The 18,633-nt window shown below is 47.8% G+C and overlaps 1 protein-coding gene across 5 annotated transcripts in view; it reads right to left on the bottom strand.

Moving 5' to 3' along the window:
• The window catches only part of LOC126543059 (parathyroid hormone/parathyroid hormone-related peptide receptor-like), a 1,023,923-nt gene that overhangs the window by 424,024 nt on the left and 581,266 nt on the right, over window positions 1-18,633 (bottom strand). The window lies entirely within an intron of this gene.

The raw sequence follows: 18,633 nt of genomic DNA on the forward strand, positions 1-18,633 counted from the left end.
GTTCACTGACGTCTCAACGAAATGGATCGGTGTCTGACCACGGTAGCTTACGTCCAGCCGATCGGTCAGCGGCGCCACGAGATAAGCTTGATGATCATCGTTCGGTGACTGCAGTGATGGCGAGGGGGCACTCTTAATAGTCGCTGTTATCTTTAGGTTTGCCTTAGAATTTGCAGCGTCATTCTCATATAGTGCATAGCGTTGTCTCAAATACTCAAGAGAATTCTGCGGGAATGAAGGTTCCATTCATGCGTCCATATAACATGAAGCGCAGCTCGGCAAGTCGTGACGCGCGGGCTGCAACCTCTACGTCGCTGCTTCCGGAGATTGAAGGGCAGCCTTTGCTTCGTTCACGAGCTTTTTGAGTACCTCGCCGTTCGCTTAGCCTTAAGTGAATGCGTTCGTAGTTACTTGGAAAACAGCTGGTCTGGAGCCGTCGTCATGTTCGAATAAGGTGACGATTTGGCTATAAAGATATAAGGAAAAACTCAAGCCAGACCGTTGCAGAGTAAGACTGGTAATCTATTTTCTTATTTTGATTCCTTTTATACTTATTTTTCTTATTTGTAAAGAGCTGAAATTTATGTCGACTTAAATGAGCTGCAAAGACTGACGGCTGAAAATTTATTGCGAGGGACCAGGAGGCAAGGGCCTCGACCTTTCTTTCTGGAAAAAGCACACTCGTCCATCATTGGCGCGAGCTAGCTGCGTTATAAATGTAAGTGAGATCCTGTGAATATTATAAATTTCTTGACTAGCCACGGATGAAGATATGCTGGCAATGTAAGCAGAAGTTGAATGCTAATAAATATATGATAGGCCCATGAGCGAGTCCGGACGGAGGGCTACTTATCGGGGTATTATGAGCATGCAGTGCAAATGAGACGGGAACGAGATGGTGTGGCTGTAAAACCGTTCATATGCAAGACCACGAATGCAGAGCATAAACAGCCGAGCACAAACTGTCGTCAGCAGAGGTTTAAACGAAGAGTACAAAATACGAGACAGGGAGCTGTCAGCAGACGACAAAAGCCAAATCAGAGACGTCGGCTGCTTTTCATTTGGAATGCCTTGAGAATCTCGCGCTCCTTCGCATAGCCGCTCTTTTTCCCTCCAGCACCTCCATGAACACATCATTCTTTTTTCCTTCCGAGAGGACGCTCAAATCATCGCGCGCCTGCGTTGACGGTGCCCTATCCCCGCGCTCTTCCTTTGACGCCGTCTGCAGCCGGCGTGTTCGTTGGCCGGGGGAATCGTTTGCCAGCGCCCTTCTTTTGACTCGGGCCGCTAGATGACTGAGCCTAATGGCAGTACCGAGGCATGGAGCCTCCTTTTAGAAATAAAACGCGTTCAGGTAGTGCTTTCTGACTCAACGACGTCTGCGCTGCTTGGGGAAGAGCGCCGTGATAAGTCCGATCTCAGCGGATTTCGGTCCAACGTCACGAGCCTAGTTTACGTGACCAAACTGTTGCAGGCCCTTATGAAACATGGTTACAGCGCTAAGCAAGATGAAGTTATGAACAGAATGCACAGGAGGTGCTTTGTACAGTTTTACTGCACGAATATTTACGTGCATAAAGTAATTGGTGCAGTACATTACACCGGAATACACGCACGTACTCATAGTAACGCGAGGTGCCTTTAGTCAATGTATGAAAGGCACACTCGCGTCAAAATTAAAGATTCTAATAGCCCATTACGTGCATACACCACGGACTCACTTGCTCAAGTGATAAATTAATTTGTGCTAGACACCAATAGAAATTGTGCTGATGCAGTTACTGGCTTCTTCTATGTAAACGGATTTGTACAGTGATGTGCTATTTTTAGCCTTTCATCTACCCAAAAGCACGTACAAACTCAGGCGCACATTGGCAGCTATGCAGGTACTTTGTGCCCATGGTTACACCATGCGCAGAATGCCTGATTCTACAGCAAAGGCGAACATCGCTCGCAGGACACTGTCGGCCTCTGCTGGGGGACCGATCCACTCCTCGAAGCTGACCACTCGAAGCGCCCCGGTGCTTTCTTCGGAGGGATGCATACTTTGGGCGCTCCGATAGCAAGTGCCTGATGGTTGGCGCAGCTGCCGTTTTGCACGCTGGGCAACCTGTTGAATGCGCATTTCCTGGCGAACATTTGCCTGTTTGACAGTATCTATCTATCTATCTATCTATCTATCTATCTATCTATCTATCTATCTATCTATCTATCTATCTATCTATCTATCTATCTATCTATCTATCTATCTATCTATCTATCTATCTATCTATCTATCTATCTATCTATCTATCTATCTATCTATCTATCTACATCTTGCTCCTCTCATGGTCCTTTCGTTAACTTGATATGTACCACAATTGGCATACTGTGACAAGAGTGTATAACGAACATAAAGGATCAGTCATGAAATGAATATCGACATGCGTGACGTGTAGGTCATAAAACAGCCGCCATTGTTTTAGTGATCTCGTGGCTGTATCGTTAACTTGGTGTGTACCAAAATTGTACACGAACATAAATGACGTGACAAGTGTATGAGGAACATAAATGATCAGTCAATGGCATGAATATCATGACATGCGTGTCATGCAGTGTTGCGGAGTTTCCACTCAGGGATTGGATTGACTTCGGAATCAGTCTACATTCTCGGGACCCTGGAACGGAATGGCGACAACGCTTGGAGGAATCGAATGGGAATGGAATTAAGCGCGTTTTGCCCGGAATCGAATGGGAATGGAATGACGTCTTTTTCCGAAAATAGAGCGCTTTTTTATCTACGCGCTGCTTTTTATCAAAATATGCCGAAGAGCGAACGAAACCGCGTTAAGACATTAGTAAGTCAGAGCCTTGAATTTAACAATAAAGCAGTATTCTTAAAATGGCTTGGCTGGTTACAACCACGGTACATTTATAAGCAACGTGCCTACTACAATTCTGTCCTTATAGACTGAGTTACTGCGAAGTTTGTCTCGATTCTTCGCGTAACCGCGGTTCTACGCCGTTGGTATCCGTCCTACGGAACTGCCGCTGCGGCATACTGCACCCCCTCCACACCCCCCTTACGCCTTGTAATGTTTTTTTTATCTCGGCGGCGTCTTCGCCTCGGCCGCCTGCTCTCCCCCCCCCCCCCCCCCTACACTTTGTTTTTGCTTCTGTCGCCGCCGGTGACTCGAACGCATATTCTAACAAGTGCTTCTCTAAGTTGTTATGCGTACTGACGCGGGCGCAATGCTCATGTGTTCTCTGCAAGCTTTCGCATACCAGCTAGCGTGCTGTCTTACCTCGTACTCCTCCCGTCCGAACCCTTTTGCAATACTGTCCCCCTTGTCTAGACACACGGACGCCTTTGCCCCAAACTCTGAAGACGACGCCGCAGGTCAGCGCAGCTCAAAGTCGTACACGATGAACTGTGCGCCCTCTCTCTCCTTACAGAGAGAGGTATAGAGAATAAACTTCTGAAAGAATCGGTTCGGGAAGCCAGCCGAGGCAGGAGAGCCTACGTCACTCCGATCACGGTGGCTCGTCCCCGAGCGCCCAGGCGACGATTCGCGCCGAAGAAAGCCCACGTTCGCTCTGTTCTATTGCAGATAAAAAAACGATTTCACAAAGCACTGCAACACTGGCTCCTGCGCCTAACGGCTCACGCATGCAGTAAGCGCGTGAGCCGTTCTTTCAAATACAGGTCGCCGTCCCGGGCTATAAGTTGCCGTCGCGGGATGACTCCAGAAAGACGTTCCTGCGCCGGAAAGTATCAGCGCTGCACACCAAAATATCACCTTCTTTGGCGGGAGCGGAGTACCTCTGTATGGCACTAGACGTGTGGACGTCGCGGCCTACGGAGGGCTGCCTGGCTGTCGAAGCAACAATCGTGGACAGCGACTTCACGGCTCACACGTACATCCTCAGTTTCACTCGCCTGACGGGGAGCCACACAGCCGCTCGGACCCGCTCCGAGTATGACGCAGCGTTGCTGCAGTGGAACATTGCTGACACGGTGAAATATGTATTTTCGGGCAATTTCGCGTGCGTTAACTGTTTTCATTTCATTTTAGAGGTCCTTCGCGTGGTGACAGATAACGCTTCATCAATGATCAAGGCGTTTGCATTCGCCGGGTGGCAGACTGGAGAGCACGATGATGATGAAACTTTTGACGACTGCCCGGAACGCTTAACCAAGGAGCTTTTAAGCGAGATCCATCAGTTGGAGTAATTTCGATTTGTCTGCGCCGCCCACAGCCTGCAGCTTGCCGTAAAAGACGTCATTCGGCAGGTATGCGCTATTAAATACCATATTGGTTTCAGCTTATGCGCAATGATACGTCGTTCATTTATTGCTATACTCATAAACAATGTTCAGGACCAAGCTTTGTTAACTGATTTGCCATGAATCCAAGGACAAAGGCTGTATAAATATAATAATTGCAATTTGAAAAGTAAGGACACACAACTTGACTTTTTACAGTTTCCCTGCTTTAAAGCTTTATTATGTAACTACCCCCAGATCATGTTTAGCCGAACTTTTGAGCGTGCTTCGCTTTTTCATCTTGGGGATTCGTGGTGCATTTGCTGTCATGGCCGAGGTCGCGAACTCTGCTTCCCATCAAACAGTGGCTGCTGATCATTTTTCTGCCGCACGCCAGGCATCAAGCTTGCGCGACTTCTCGGTCTGCTCTCACCACGTCAATGAACTGTTCTGAAATACCTCTAAAGACAAACAAAATCAAAACTGCCACATTTTGTGAAGAACGCCCACGGTGTCCCGATGTTACATTTTAAAAGATTTGGATTTGGTTAATTACTTGTTCAAGCTATTTTTGTCTTATTGTATTTTGTGATCCTTTCTATTTCTCTCCTTTCGTAATCACCCTCGCCTTTTTCTTTTGATTACACCCCCCTCCCCCCGTTCGGGAAAATAAAATCCTGCGTACGCCTATCCTTCTAGTGCAAATTAATCTGCCCGTAAGCACAGTTAACTGGTATATAAGAGCAGTAAGCGAAGTGGCAGTTTGCTACTAGTGTGCTTATCCGAATTACAAAGCCCATTTCGTTAAGATGATACCAGCCGTAGTGCCGCAGTCATGACACTACGTGCACACCATTTGCTCCTAAAGAACAGGAAGGTACAGCATATCCATTAATGTGCACTCAATTCATCAGAGGGCTGGAGGAAACGGCTGTGTCTGTCCTCACTTTATTTTGTCTAATGCAGCCTGCAAGAGTGTCGTCGAGTGCAATACCGTATGATTACATATGTCATGTTTCTCTTTTTGAAACTCTATTGTATTGCATGTTTACCGTATGCGCTACCTGTACTTGCAGTGGGAATATACAAAAATTGTCATCCTCGCTTTATTTTAGGACCTAAATGCCGAGGAAGTCGTACAAACATGCGGCGCCATTGTTGCATCTATACGCAGGGGCAGCGCCGACTCGAAAAAAGTATTGAATGTGGCCGGTCTGCATTTGGAATCTTACAATGCGACGAGGTGGAACTCGCCGCTGCTAATGATGGGAAAGCTCGTTACCACTTTTTCGAGTCATCCAGGCCTGACAGAAACTCTGCACGCGTGCAGGAAGGCTAAATTGTCTAAATATAAATTGAGGCTGGCGACTGTCTTGATTGAGCTTCTCTTCCCTGTACAGGAAGCCGCGGAGATACCTTAGAAAATGCATGAGAAAGCCGGGCTTTTACTTTCTCCGAAGTTTCCCTTTTGGAAATCTTAAGGAAAGGCACACTTCTTTGCAAAGAGGCGGCTAAAAGCCTACAACGTAGCCTGGAAGAAGCGGTTCGCAAGCACGTTGACTAACTCTATTTTTTTATAGGTGCCCTCGTAGATCCTCGGTTTAAGTCTTTTTGGTGTTCAGCTGCAACAGCTGAGCAGATGCGTTCTGCTGTGCTGGGGAGGCGGCCTCTTTTGTTGGGGCTGGACAGCGCCAGCACCGTCGCGAATACAGACTCTGAAGCAGGGCCAAGCAGTCTGATGTTTAAAAAGATCAGGCAAAATGAAAATGCCCACCAAGGCAATGCGCCTGGATCAATTGCAGGGGAAGTTTATCTTTACCTTACAGAGGGAACAGAGGAACGTATTCGAAAGCGATGGCTAGCCGCCTTGCCTCGCTTTCCCGCCTCGCAAGGGCAGTGTCGACTGTGAATGCGACGTCAGCTGACGTGGAACACGTGCTTGCTACGGCTTCCCTGATATTGACAGCGAAGCGAAATGGGTTGGCAAGCACCTCTTTCGAACAGCTCATGTTTGTGAAGCACAACACATAGTTAGGCAGAAGGCAATTATTCTATCTCACTTTTTTGTTTTTAGAACTAACCGTTGAAGCAGCGGTCACTTACACTTCGGGTTTTCAAAGCTAAACGGCGAACACCCATTTTGCTCATGACATATTGTTGCAAAATTTCGATGAATAAAAGCAAAACAAAGCTTCTTTTTACGCCTTGCACTGCTTGCTGCATTTGTTGCAGCATTTAAATGTCACGAGGATACCTAAGCCAAAATACGCAATATCGTCATTTTAGAATTAACACATTTAAGCTTAAACAATATTACAACATCACAAGCCGTTAAAACATGCTCACCATGCAAATACTATAGGCAGCGGGAAAACGGCCCCTATGGGAGTTATTAGGGTGGTTATACTGGACGAGGTATGTCACCAAGCTACTATCCCTCGACCTTGCGTGTTTTACGCAGTTTTGCCGTTCTTCACGCGCCTGAAGACATCAGCTGTATGGTGCGTTCATTGGTAACTCGATGCAACTACCAAGACGTCTATCTTACGTTGAGGAATTACAGGAATGGAATTGAAATGCCAGGCCATTCCTGGATTGGGAATCTGCTGTTTTTTTTTCATTGAGAGGAATCGAAAGGAAGGGAATTGCGGAAAGTTCTAATTCCCCGCAGTGGAACTGGAATGGAATGGGGGCACCCGTTCGGCTACACTGCTGTCATGTAGGTCGTGAAACAGCCGCCTACGTCTTGTGATCTCATGGTCGTTTCGTTAAATTGGTGTGTACCGAAATTGCCATAGTATGACAAGAGAGTATTTATTTATTTATTTATTTATTTATTTACCCTCAAGGCCGACACATTACAGAGGGGAGTGGATACACAATAAGCATAGTGTACAATAAAATAACAAGGCAGAGTAAAGCATGTTAACTTCTAATTTTACCATGTTAGCTAAAGGAGATTTAGATCGGGTGTTCTCATAAGTGGAAGCAATGTCGGAAGGAAGACGATTCCAATCTTGCGAAGTGAGAGGCAAAACAGAGTAAAGAGAGGTTTTTAGTATGATATGGCTTGACACCATCTTTAATGCGATGGTCAACAATGTCCGATAAATAATATGGCTGAAGAATGAATTCGTCACGGACAGTTGGGTGATAGTAATGCCCATGAAAAAGGTTCAAGCGAAAATTTGTTCGGGGGAATGCTAATGACAGAAGATCGACAACCGATTTCATGGAAGTTATACTAGAAATTCGGTTATAACAGGAACAAATGAAGCGAGTAGAAAGATTATGTGCCAGTTCTAACGAAGTAACCAAATTGTTAATGCTTGGATCCCAGACTGTATTGGCAAATTCTATTTAGATCGAATGAGTGTTGTATATAAAAAGAGCTTTAAAGATGAAGGAGCTGCTGAAAAGTGATGGTATAAGTAACCTAGCAGCGATTTGCGTTGTTAATGATCTTCTCAACACACAAAAGCCAACTTAGATTATATGTGATATGAACAGCTAAATATTCATAGAAGGAAGCCGCGGCTAAGGGAGATTTGTTCAGGTAACATTTAAAAGGACGACTAGGTGTACGAGAGACAGGCATCACTTTGCACTTAGCACTTTGCACTGAAATAATATTTAATTCCATTAGCCAAGTATTGCACGAGTTAGACATAGAATTTAGGTATGACTGAAGAATGTTAGCATCGTCATCACAAACTAATTGACAAAAAATTATGCAGTGGTCAACAAATAGACGAATATTACAAGAAACTAGAGAAGGGAGGTCGTTAAAGGGACACTAAAGGCAAATATTAGGTCAAGCTAAAGTGATACATTAGTGCTCGAGAATTTCTAAGGCGTTGATATTATCTCGAAGAGAGCCTTAATACTCAAGAAATTGAGGTATATGCAGAGTTTCGTGCCGTTCGCACAAAGAATACGATCGAGCGAAGTGTCAGTCACCACAGAACCCCGCTAATTTATTTGCTCAACTATTTATGGGTTGTGGGTAGGAGAGGGAACACGTTTAAGATAGCTTTCAAGGGCATGTTTGTGGATTCCATCGTTAGTGGGCATGTGAGATAATGCTGAGTTGTAAATATGTTGACATGATGCGCTTGTCTTTATAAAACACGATACATCATCTTTTCTGTACAAACACCGAAGAGAAATTATTATCAAACCGCATTGCGAAGGGTTACGAACTTTGCTTAAAATTGCTGCCGTATTGGAGGCGCTGTGGCGGTCTTTTTTGCCGTGTTGATCTCCTCAAGAGCGGACTTCGTCATGGTATCACCGGTGCACCGCCGGTTGACGACGTATTTTGGCTTACAATGCCGTCATTATCGCTTTCGTCGTCCGTGAAATCTTCGGTGGATGAATCCATGCTGAATTGAGCTTGTAGATTTCCGCGACGTCATATTCTTGCAGTCAGAGGCTCCACCTCGCCAGCCGTCCTGAAGGGTCCTTTAATTTAGCTAGCCAACACAACGCGTGATGGTCGCTGACAACTTTGAATGGCCTGCCATATAGGTAAGGGCGGAATTTTGCTGTAGCCCAAATGATGGCGAGGCATTCCTTTTCAGTCGTAGAATAATTGCCTTCCACTTTTGACAGCGACCGGCTAGCATAAGATATCACCCGTTCATGTCCGTCTTTCTTCTGGACTAGGACGGCACCGAGGCCTAGGCTACTGGCGTCAGTGTGGATTTCTGTATCGGCGTCTTCGTCGAAATGTGCAAGTACCGGCGGTGACTGCATGCGTCGTTTTAGTTCTTGAAATGCGTCGGCCTGGCTGGGGATGCGGTAATTGAAGTTGCACCTCAGGAACTTCCCGCGATCGGTGAACCTAATCTTTCACGATGTCAGCAATCGAAGCTACTTGAGGCTGCATCGAAGGCAAGACCTTGCGCAGTTCTTTGCGCACAATATCCCTGATGGTCTCTTGGAGATCAACAGAGCCCAGCGCTTGGATGGCGCACTGAAGCGTGAGCACTTGGCCGTTATATTGCCTCGTGCGCATTTCTAAAGTATTTGCAATCGCCGTAGCCTCTATCAGGAACTCAGCTACGGTATTTGGTGGGTTTCGGATTAGTCCGGCGAAAAGTTCTTGCTTTACGCCTCGCAGCAAGCAACGTACTTTTTTTTCTTCGGACATTTCCGGGTCGGCGTGCCGGAAAAGACGGCTCATCTCTTCTGTGAAGATGGCAATGGTCTCGTTGGGTAGTTGGCCTCGGGTTTCCAGCAGAACTTCGGCCCTTTATTTTCGGACGATGCTCGTGAACGTCCTGAGGAAGTTACTGCGGAACAGGTCCCATGCTGCAAAGGTGGACTCCCGGTTCTCGAACCAAGTCCTCGCGGCATCTTCCAAGGAGAAGTACAGATGTCGTAGCTTATCCTCAGATGTCCAGTTGTTAAAGGTCAAGATCCTTTCGAAGGTTTCGAGCCAGGTTCCCGGATCCTCCGAAGTAGCTCCACGGAAGGTAGGGGGCTCTCTGGGTTGTTGAAGTACGACGGGTGACACTGGGGCTGCCATTGTGGTTGTCTTGGCCACAATCTTCTGGTCTTCTCAGGCAGAAGTCCGTGCTCCGGGGGCAGCTGTTGTAGACGACGGCTTGCTCGATGGTGCGGGACTACGTTGGTGCTCTCTTTGCGGTCCGGGCTTGGATCACGGCTTGTCGGGGGCATCCAGTACATGGACGAAAAGCACATCCACCAGATGTCACGCGGTAGTGACGGTACAGAACACAGTAGCAATACTGTGAAAGACAAAACTAGCATTTATTGGGCGAACCTGTGCCCACAATGACAGGCTACACTTAAAGCACAACGATGGCGGCGAGCACAGTCGGCGATCGTCGAAAATCTGATCAGCGTGTCAAGCGCGTCGGCTTTTATAGATCAGTCGTCGAATGTTCCAGAGTAACCGCTGGGACCCGCGTGTCTTCCACAAAGTTTTACACTATTCGCGTCGCGCATACATGCAATCAGATTACACAAGTTGCGGGGAAAGACAGCGGATAGAACCATCGATAACATTCCAGAAACTTCTTTTACATGCAGGGGCGTCCTGCGCTGTGCGATAACGTTGGTTAGGTGGTGAGAAGTGGTCGCCCGATCAAGATAAAGAAGTACACGTGCCAATATTGCTATGTCATCGAGATGCGGGAGTGCAAAGTCCTCCATTCCCCGTAGCACCTGTCCATAAGGCTAGAGAAGCAATAGGCAGCATTCTTCAATCCAAAGCTCAGGACTTTCTGCCGAAAGGTTGCCAGCGGGGAAATAAACGCCGCAAGCCTGCTTGCGCTCTCGGTCAACGGAACCTGCCAGTACCCTCTAACTAAATCGAGCGTAGAGATGAAATTAGCACTGCTCACTTTCTCAAGCCTTTCGTCGATATGCGGTATTGGGTAGGTCTGGTCCTTCGAGATTAAGTTGAGCAGGCGGTAGTCGATACACGGTTGCGGCTCCTTTCTTAGGACCTCAACCAAGATAAGAGGCGAGGTATAATCACTCTCTCCAGGCTTGGTTACACGTAGCTCTAACATCTTGTTTATTTCAGCTGCCATGACTTCTCGTTGACGAGGTGAAACGCGATAAGCTTTCGAGCGAACTGGGTCTGATGAGGTTAACGTGATATCGTGAACAATCGCAATGGTCCTGCCAGGTTTGTCTAAAAATAAGTTTTTAAATTCAAACACGAGTTCCCTCAGTTCGGCCCTTTGATTGGGATTCAACTCCGCCTGCTGTACTAGCTTGTCAATGGTCTCGGGAATGTCTTTTGCCCCCGTTACTGATGTTAACTCCGGAAAGTCGACAGGAATCTCCTCAGGCTGCTTAACGGTAAAGCCCCTGAAACTTCGTAAAGTAGTGCCACTCTCCTCCTCCGCCTTCACTCCTCCTCGTTTCTCCTCTCTTTCGCGCTCCCTCCTCAACCGTGGCGCCACCTACATTGCTCGAGCGCAGCAGACGACCTTTCGCAGAGTGAATGCACGCATAGCAAGGCAGTGCTCTTTTGGCGTTCACGTTGGCTTTCCAGCTCCGCGTAACTTCGTGTACAGCATAGAATTTCTAGTCGGATGTTTATACAAATTCGGTAACGACAGCTTTTGTTTCATTTTTTGATAACTATTTCTTAAAAAAGTATCTGAAGGAGTGTTAACGCTGTGCGCTGACGACTGCGAATGTATCGCGTGCCCTACAATTAGGTACGCAACATTTGTCAAGGGCGTGTCGCAAGATCTTGTTGCGAATGGTTGTAAATAACACGTTTACCATCGAATGACAACCTCTTGGCTTCCAGCAAGCCCTCAGCCTAAAGAATCCGCGCCGCCCTTACCATGTGAATTCGCGGCGCGTATCAGCTATGACGTACAAAGGCTGACGGAGATCACTGCTCTGGAGGTTCGAAAGTGTATTACAAGCTGCAGTGCCTCCAACGTGCGTGCTTGCCAATCTAAGAGCGCGCAAAGACCCAGAGGTGGGCGCTGGTGCTATTATGCTTCTCGTGTATCAACGCCGACAGAAATACCGCGGCCGATCATCGAGTCGGGACTGTGCGCACACAAGAAAATAAAACGAGTTTTTAGCATTCGTGCGCGAAGCAGGAGCGCGATAACAATGCTTGTCTCAATCTCAAACAAGACCACTGTGGCCTTCAGTAATTTTTTCAGGTTAATGACTTATCACGAATAACAGTTCATCGTGCGTTGGTTCGTCCGTTTACTAAGTGACGTACTTGTCGCGAACCGAGTTGCACTGAGGTGCATGCATTGAGGACGTTTGCACTCCCTTCGAAGTAACATTTGCGAGACATGAATTTATTAATGAAGTCATGATCGCGCAAAGAATCCCCCCCCCATGACGCGGCCGAAATTGCGGCAAGTGAAATGTTTTATCCATAGGTTAAAATGATATGAAACGGCATTCTAGTTGCAAGTTAACAGTTTATTTTCACATAGATGCATGACAGATTTGACTGTGCAGTCACAAGTGCGTGTGCACCATTTATTGTCTCATAGCGTAAATAAACGCACCAGCAAGAGTCCTACAGCAAGCGCGTCTCAATTAGGCATAGTGACTGTAGAAACTATAACAGTGGCTTAGACGAGCAAGCGAACGACTATATGAGCGCGCGAACTAAACGAGCGAGCAAACGACTAAACGAGCGTGCGAACGAACGAGCAAACGACTAAGCACGAACGACGACTAAACCAGCCAGGGAACAGGCGGGCGACCGCACGTTTTCTTTGCGAGTGCTCCACCGCCGCATCTTAAGCTTCGCACACTTTAAAGCTCACGCGAATTAGCACATCCGTCTCAATTACCGATGATGCGGTCGCTCGAGGACGAACGCACCGCGTAACACGGTTTCAGGAGAGCACGCACGCTTTTCATCGGTGCCTCTGTATCGCAAATCCACCGGGCGACCGCCAACGAGGACCACGAACAAATGTGGCAAACAAAGCTAGCCTATCTAAAGAAGGCTAGTAATTAAGTAACCACAAAAGGCAGAGAGTTGCTCTCCTGAGGCGCTTTCATGATCGAGACTGAAATTTTATCAAAAGGACTGCGCTGAATCTTAAAAATTTCGTAATCACGTTATCGCACGCAACCTCGCGTGCCCGCGAACTCCAGCCGGTTGGCGTTCAAAACGATTAAGCGCACCAAATATGACCAACACGACCACGTAGTGCACATATAAGCAAAGCAGACGTTGCGTAAAAATCACGTTAAAGCGTGCGTACAAATGACAACATGCACAGTGAACTGTGCAATATCTACTACGTTATTGCCCGCAGCACAATACGCAAGCCTGGCACATACAATACTCTGAGAGAGCCACAACTTACATCACATAGTCGCGCGGAGGAAGTTGGTCGGAAGTTCTCCCTGCCGATTCGGTGAAGCCATGTCTTTCTTCTTAACCCGTTGCGCTTACCGGACGGTATCGCGAACATATTCTTGCCTTTGCTAAAACTACATTGGCATCCAAACGCGCAGCAGGTCATGGTAACAGAAAATGACGTGAAGCGACGTCGCACTTGCCACAAAACATCCATCAAGGTGTTCACAAGATCAAAACAACACAGAATAGGAACGGAAGGAATGCCGCCAACAAGCGCCGCTTCTCGAGCAAAGATGGCACTGAAGCGCGACTGTAAACAAACGAAGCCGGCGCAAGGGGCCACGTGATGCCATTAGGCCAATAGCGACGCGGCGTCGGCTTCGGCCAGAGCGCTGGAGGAGGAAGCGGCATTCTTCAAAGCGTGGCACTACTTTACGAAGTTTAAGGGGCTTTACGTAACGGACATGTTCACCATGGCCTACCTCTGCCGGTAGTGTTTAAGTAGATTGCTGTGGTACACTTGTGGTGTCCTTCGTTTTCCCAGTACCGTGATTACGTAGTTTGTTGCAGATTTCTGAATTATGAGGGTTTCAGGATTATGAAATGAGGGTTTCAGGATTATTACCTTTTCCCCAACTTCAAAGCGTCGCGTTCGAGCCGTCCTGTCATAGTAATGCTTAGCATTGCTTTGTGGCTTGCGCATTTCCTGCCCTGTTAATTCTTGAGAAGTGTGCAAGCGGTCTAACAGCTCTAGCGCGTATGCCACAACCGAAGGATCGTCCGCCCGGCCTTCCCAGACTTCTCGAACAATGCCAAGAGGGCACTGAAGGCAGCGACCGTAAACGAGCTCTGAAAGTGAAAAACCTGTTGACTCATGAGGTGCAGATCGAAGCGCGAACATTGCTTCCGGCAAGCAAATCTCCTAATCGGCCTTTTGCTCATAACAAAGGCTCGCAAAACTCGTTTCATGACTGAGTGGACTTTCTCTACCGCGTTTCAGTGCGTGTGGTACACTGAGCTATGAATGATTTTAATACTGTACCTTTCTAGAAACGTCGAGGTCAGTGCGCTCTTAAAGACGGATCCTTGATCTGACTGGATTTCTGCGGGAACCCTACTACTGCGAAGATAGACAAAAGCGCGTTGACGACCTCCACCGAGTTTAGTTCTTCGAGGGGCACTGCCTCTGAAAATTTCGTTGTGGGGCATTGTACAGTAAGAATATGCCGATAGCCAGACTGCGTTGCAGGAAGAGGTCCCACTATGTCTATTATGAGCCTGCGAAATGGCTCCGTGATAATCAGAACAAGTTTCATTGGCGCTTTAGCCTTATCTCCGGGCTTGTTTATGCGTTGACATGTGTCGCAGCTTCTCACGAATGCTTCCACTTCCCGAAAGCAGCCGGGCCAGTAAAATTCCTGCAATTAGCGGTCCTTCGTTTTACGAATTCCCAGATGCCCTGCCCAAACGCCCTCGTGGACCAGGTGCAGGAGCTACGCACGATAGAGATGCGGCACCACGAGTTGGTCTAATTGCACTCCCTTTCGACTGGTGTACTTTCTATAGAGGACGCCTGCCCTCTGAAGGAACTTCTGTTTGGCCACATCTTTGGCGTCTGGCTTTAGGTTACGCAGGGTGGAATCTTTTTGCTTCTCATCAATTAATGTGACAGGGCTTAAATTTAATAACTTTCGTCTGCATTCTGCCTCACGGGACATTTCAGGCTCCGGCGCTAGCCTGACCTTTTCATTCGCTAGTGCACTTTCTGTAATATCCCCTATAGGGCTGTCCTGTTTGGTGCTGTTTGACGAATCCTCCGTCGAACCTGTTTCCTCCACCACTGGACATTCGTGCACTGCCTTGGCCGCGAGTTCCCTTGCCTTGCAACGAGTTAGGGCTTGCACTATCCCTTCACTAAACCCGATTCCCCTGCGTCGCAGAAAATCCTCATCTTTGTTAGAAAACAAAATATGGATACTGAGGCGGGAGATGTGCCGACACGGCGGCTTCAATGTCCAGTACTCCAAAAGGGCCTTCGATACGAATCTTGGCCACCGGGAGACAAACACTGGAGGTTTCTGCGGCTTGCCTTATCCAAGCACAGTCTCCTGTGAACTGGCCTTCCTCGACGTACGACGGATGCAGCACGTCCATTGTGGCTGCCGAGTCGCGAAGCACCCTACACGGTTTGCCGTTTACCACGAGGACTCGAATGTACGGCTCTAGCAATTGCAGATTTTCCTCGTTACTAGTTAGTGACATTAACACTAGTTTGGGATTTTTGCACCCTACGGAGATATGCCCCGGTTGCTGGTAGTTACAGTAAACTACTGGTTTCTTTGCTTCGAAAGCTTTTTTTCTTTTGCCTTTCTGCCCTCGGTGCGGGTGACTCCTTCCTTCCCTTGCTGTTCTCATCACTACTTTTGGCCGAATCTGACCTTTCCTTTGATTTATACTGATTGGACTTCAACCATCGCTCTGGCTTGTCCGGTCTGTATTTATTCACCTCCTTCTTAGGAGCTTCATTGCCTTCGAACGCACGGCGAGTTACGTACTCCTCACCGAGATTGGCAGCTCTCGTGATAGTGCCTACGCCTCGCCTATCCTAAACCCAATACTTGATGTTTACTGGCAGCCGGCGGTAGAACTGTTCTAAAGCAAGGCACTGCATTGTCTTTTCGGCGTCGCCGAGTGCACCCTCTTCTCTGAGACATTCTTTCAGGCTCAACTACAAAGTGTATGCGAAATCTGAGCATAACTCACTTTTGGTCTTCTGGACTTCCCTGAATTTTCGCCAGAATGCTTCTGCTGATAATCTATACTTTTTAAGCAGTCTCGCTTTGACTTTATTGAAGTCCTCTGCTTCTCCTTTCCCCATGCGGGCAATGATATCAGCTACCTCACGTGGCAGTAACGTAAGCAAGCATTGAGGCCACGTGTCTGTTGCAAATTTTGCCTTCTCGCACGTGCGCTCAAATTGTACCAGAAAAAGACCTACGTTCCCTCCTACTGCGTAGGGTGCCATCAAATCTGTCATTCTGCGCTCACTTTCACGTGCCTCTGTGCTAGGTGTTTCAGCATTTTGAGCTTTCAGGAGGTCAATCTCTAGGCGTTTCATTTCGAGGTCGCGCTCTCCTCTGGCCTCATGTGCTGCCCGCTCGCGCTCTTCTTTGGCTTCACGTGCTGTCCTCTCGCGCTCTTCCTTTCCTTCTAAACGCTTACGCTCTTCTTTAATCGCTATGATCTCTAGGCATTCTTTCAGTTCATCGTCGTCTGCCCCACTCGCTTCAATCGCCTCAATGATCTCCGGCTTTCTCTTCAATTCGGCAATTTAGAGGCCCAACTCTCTCGCCAAGCTAAACAATTCCGGCTTATTTAGTGCCTTCAAGTTCATGGCTGCCCTTAGTGCTGTTAACTCTTCACTGTATAACAACATCGACGTACTCAAAGCTCCGGTAGACCATGGCGACCAGTCAAGGACGAGAGACTTCTTGTGCGAAACTTTCACGGTTTCACACTTTCACACCACCAAACAACCACTAGCTGCCACCCTTGTGTCCAAACAAATCACAGTGATCGAGCACACGCTCGACAGCTCCCACATTCCGCATGTGCTCTTAGAAATTGTACCTAGGAATCGATATGAAACCAGCTTGTTTTTACTTAATATCTACAGTGCACCCAAATCGTGACGAGACGACTTCGGATAACTTTTTTCGGCCGCCAGTAAACAAGCCAAGAAATTGGTTATTCTGGCAGATTTCAATGCGTCGCCCCCAGCCTGGGGGTACCAAACAGAAACTCCAAAAGGCCGCCGTCTAGCCCACGCCATGAACCTTCATCAATTTACTCTGCTGACAGAACCTGACAAACCAACCAGAACGGGTAACAGTGTAAGCAGGGATACCTGCCCTGACCTAACAATGGTGAAGGGGTTGACTCAATGCTCCTGGAACAACCTAATGGAGAATCTGGGCAGTGACCACAGCATTCTAGCCACAGACGTCCAACTGGTGGCTATACGCACCCCAGAACGTTCAATTAAAATAACAAACTGGGACACTTTCCGGCGCAACAGAACGAAATCTGAACAACACGACCCGCCATCTCTACGCGAGTGGGCACAACAGCTACAAGCAGATTTTAAAGCAGCCACTAAGCAAATTACTGCAACAACGGAGACACCGGATGTCGACAGACATCTGCTCCATCTCTGGGATGCTCGAAGAGGCCTGACCAAACGATGGAAGAGGCAGAGCCACAACCGTAGGCTGAAACAAAGAATCGCCCGGATCAAAGCAGAAGCTGAAGAATACGCCACCAGCCTCACTAATAGCAATTGGCACAACCTCTGCGACCGCCTTAATGGCACACTAAGTAGTTCCAAAACGTGGTCCCTCCTCAGAGCACTACTCGACCCAACGCACACAAAAACGCACACATAGAACACAGTCCGCACTATCATCCACAAAGAACAAATGAATGATGACGCGCTCCTCCAAACACTGCAACAAAGGTACATTGCTACAGGCCACCGACCGGAGTACAAAGACTATCCACACGAGGAAGACACCCAATTGGACGGCGATATTACAGAGACAGAAGTGAGGGCAGCCCTACACGGTATAAGACGAAACACGGCGCCCGGAGCAGACGGCATTCACTATGCACTGCTACGCAACCTCGACGACCAGGCCATACGGCAACTCACTGCATACTACAACGACAATTGGCAAAACGGAACGCTTCCACAGGAATGGCGACACGCCGATATCACCTTAATTCCGAAACCCGGGAAACCACTGTCCCTTCAAAATCTCAGACCCATTTCCTTGACTTGGTGTATTGGCAAACTCTTCGAGCACGTAGTTCTAAATCGCCTCCAGCCTCACCTCGAAGCGAACGAATTCTTTCCCAATACCTTATTCGGCTATCTACCAGGTCTGTCTGCGCAGGACATATTCCTACAACTTAAGGAGGATGTTGTGGATGGTCCAAGTAAAGCTCAAACAAGAGCCATTCTGGCGTTGGACCTCAAAGGAGCCTTCGATAACGTCTCACATGACCTCATTCTAAACAACCTTGCATTCTCCCGATGCGGAAAGCGGATCTATGATTATGTCCGAGCCTTTTTATCTGACCGAACAGCCACCATCGGCCTAGGTGATATTCGGTCGGATATCATAAAACTTTCCGGCAGAGGGACTCCCCAGAGTTCGGTTCTCTCATCCACCCTGTTCAACGTGGCGATGACAAAGCTACCACCGCTCCTCGACAAACTTCCGAACGTGCAGCACGCCCTGTACGCCGATGATATTACAATCTGGGTGACCACAGGATCAGACGACGCCATTCAATACGCACTACAGGAAGCCGTAAATATAGTTCAAGAGTATGCAACAGCCGGAGGACTCACATGCGCAGCTGAGAAGTCGGAGCTCCTGCTTGTATTCAAAAAACGGAGCAAGGCCGATTTTCCACCAGCCATCACATTGCATCTCGATGGCAACGTTATTCCAAGGGTAGACAGACTACGTGTACT

The sequence above is a fragment of the Dermacentor andersoni genome, chromosome 2, assembly GCF_023375885.2.
Source record: "Dermacentor andersoni chromosome 2, qqDerAnde1_hic_scaffold, whole genome shotgun sequence".
Lineage (NCBI taxonomy): Eukaryota > Metazoa > Arthropoda > Arachnida > Ixodida > Ixodidae > Dermacentor > Dermacentor andersoni.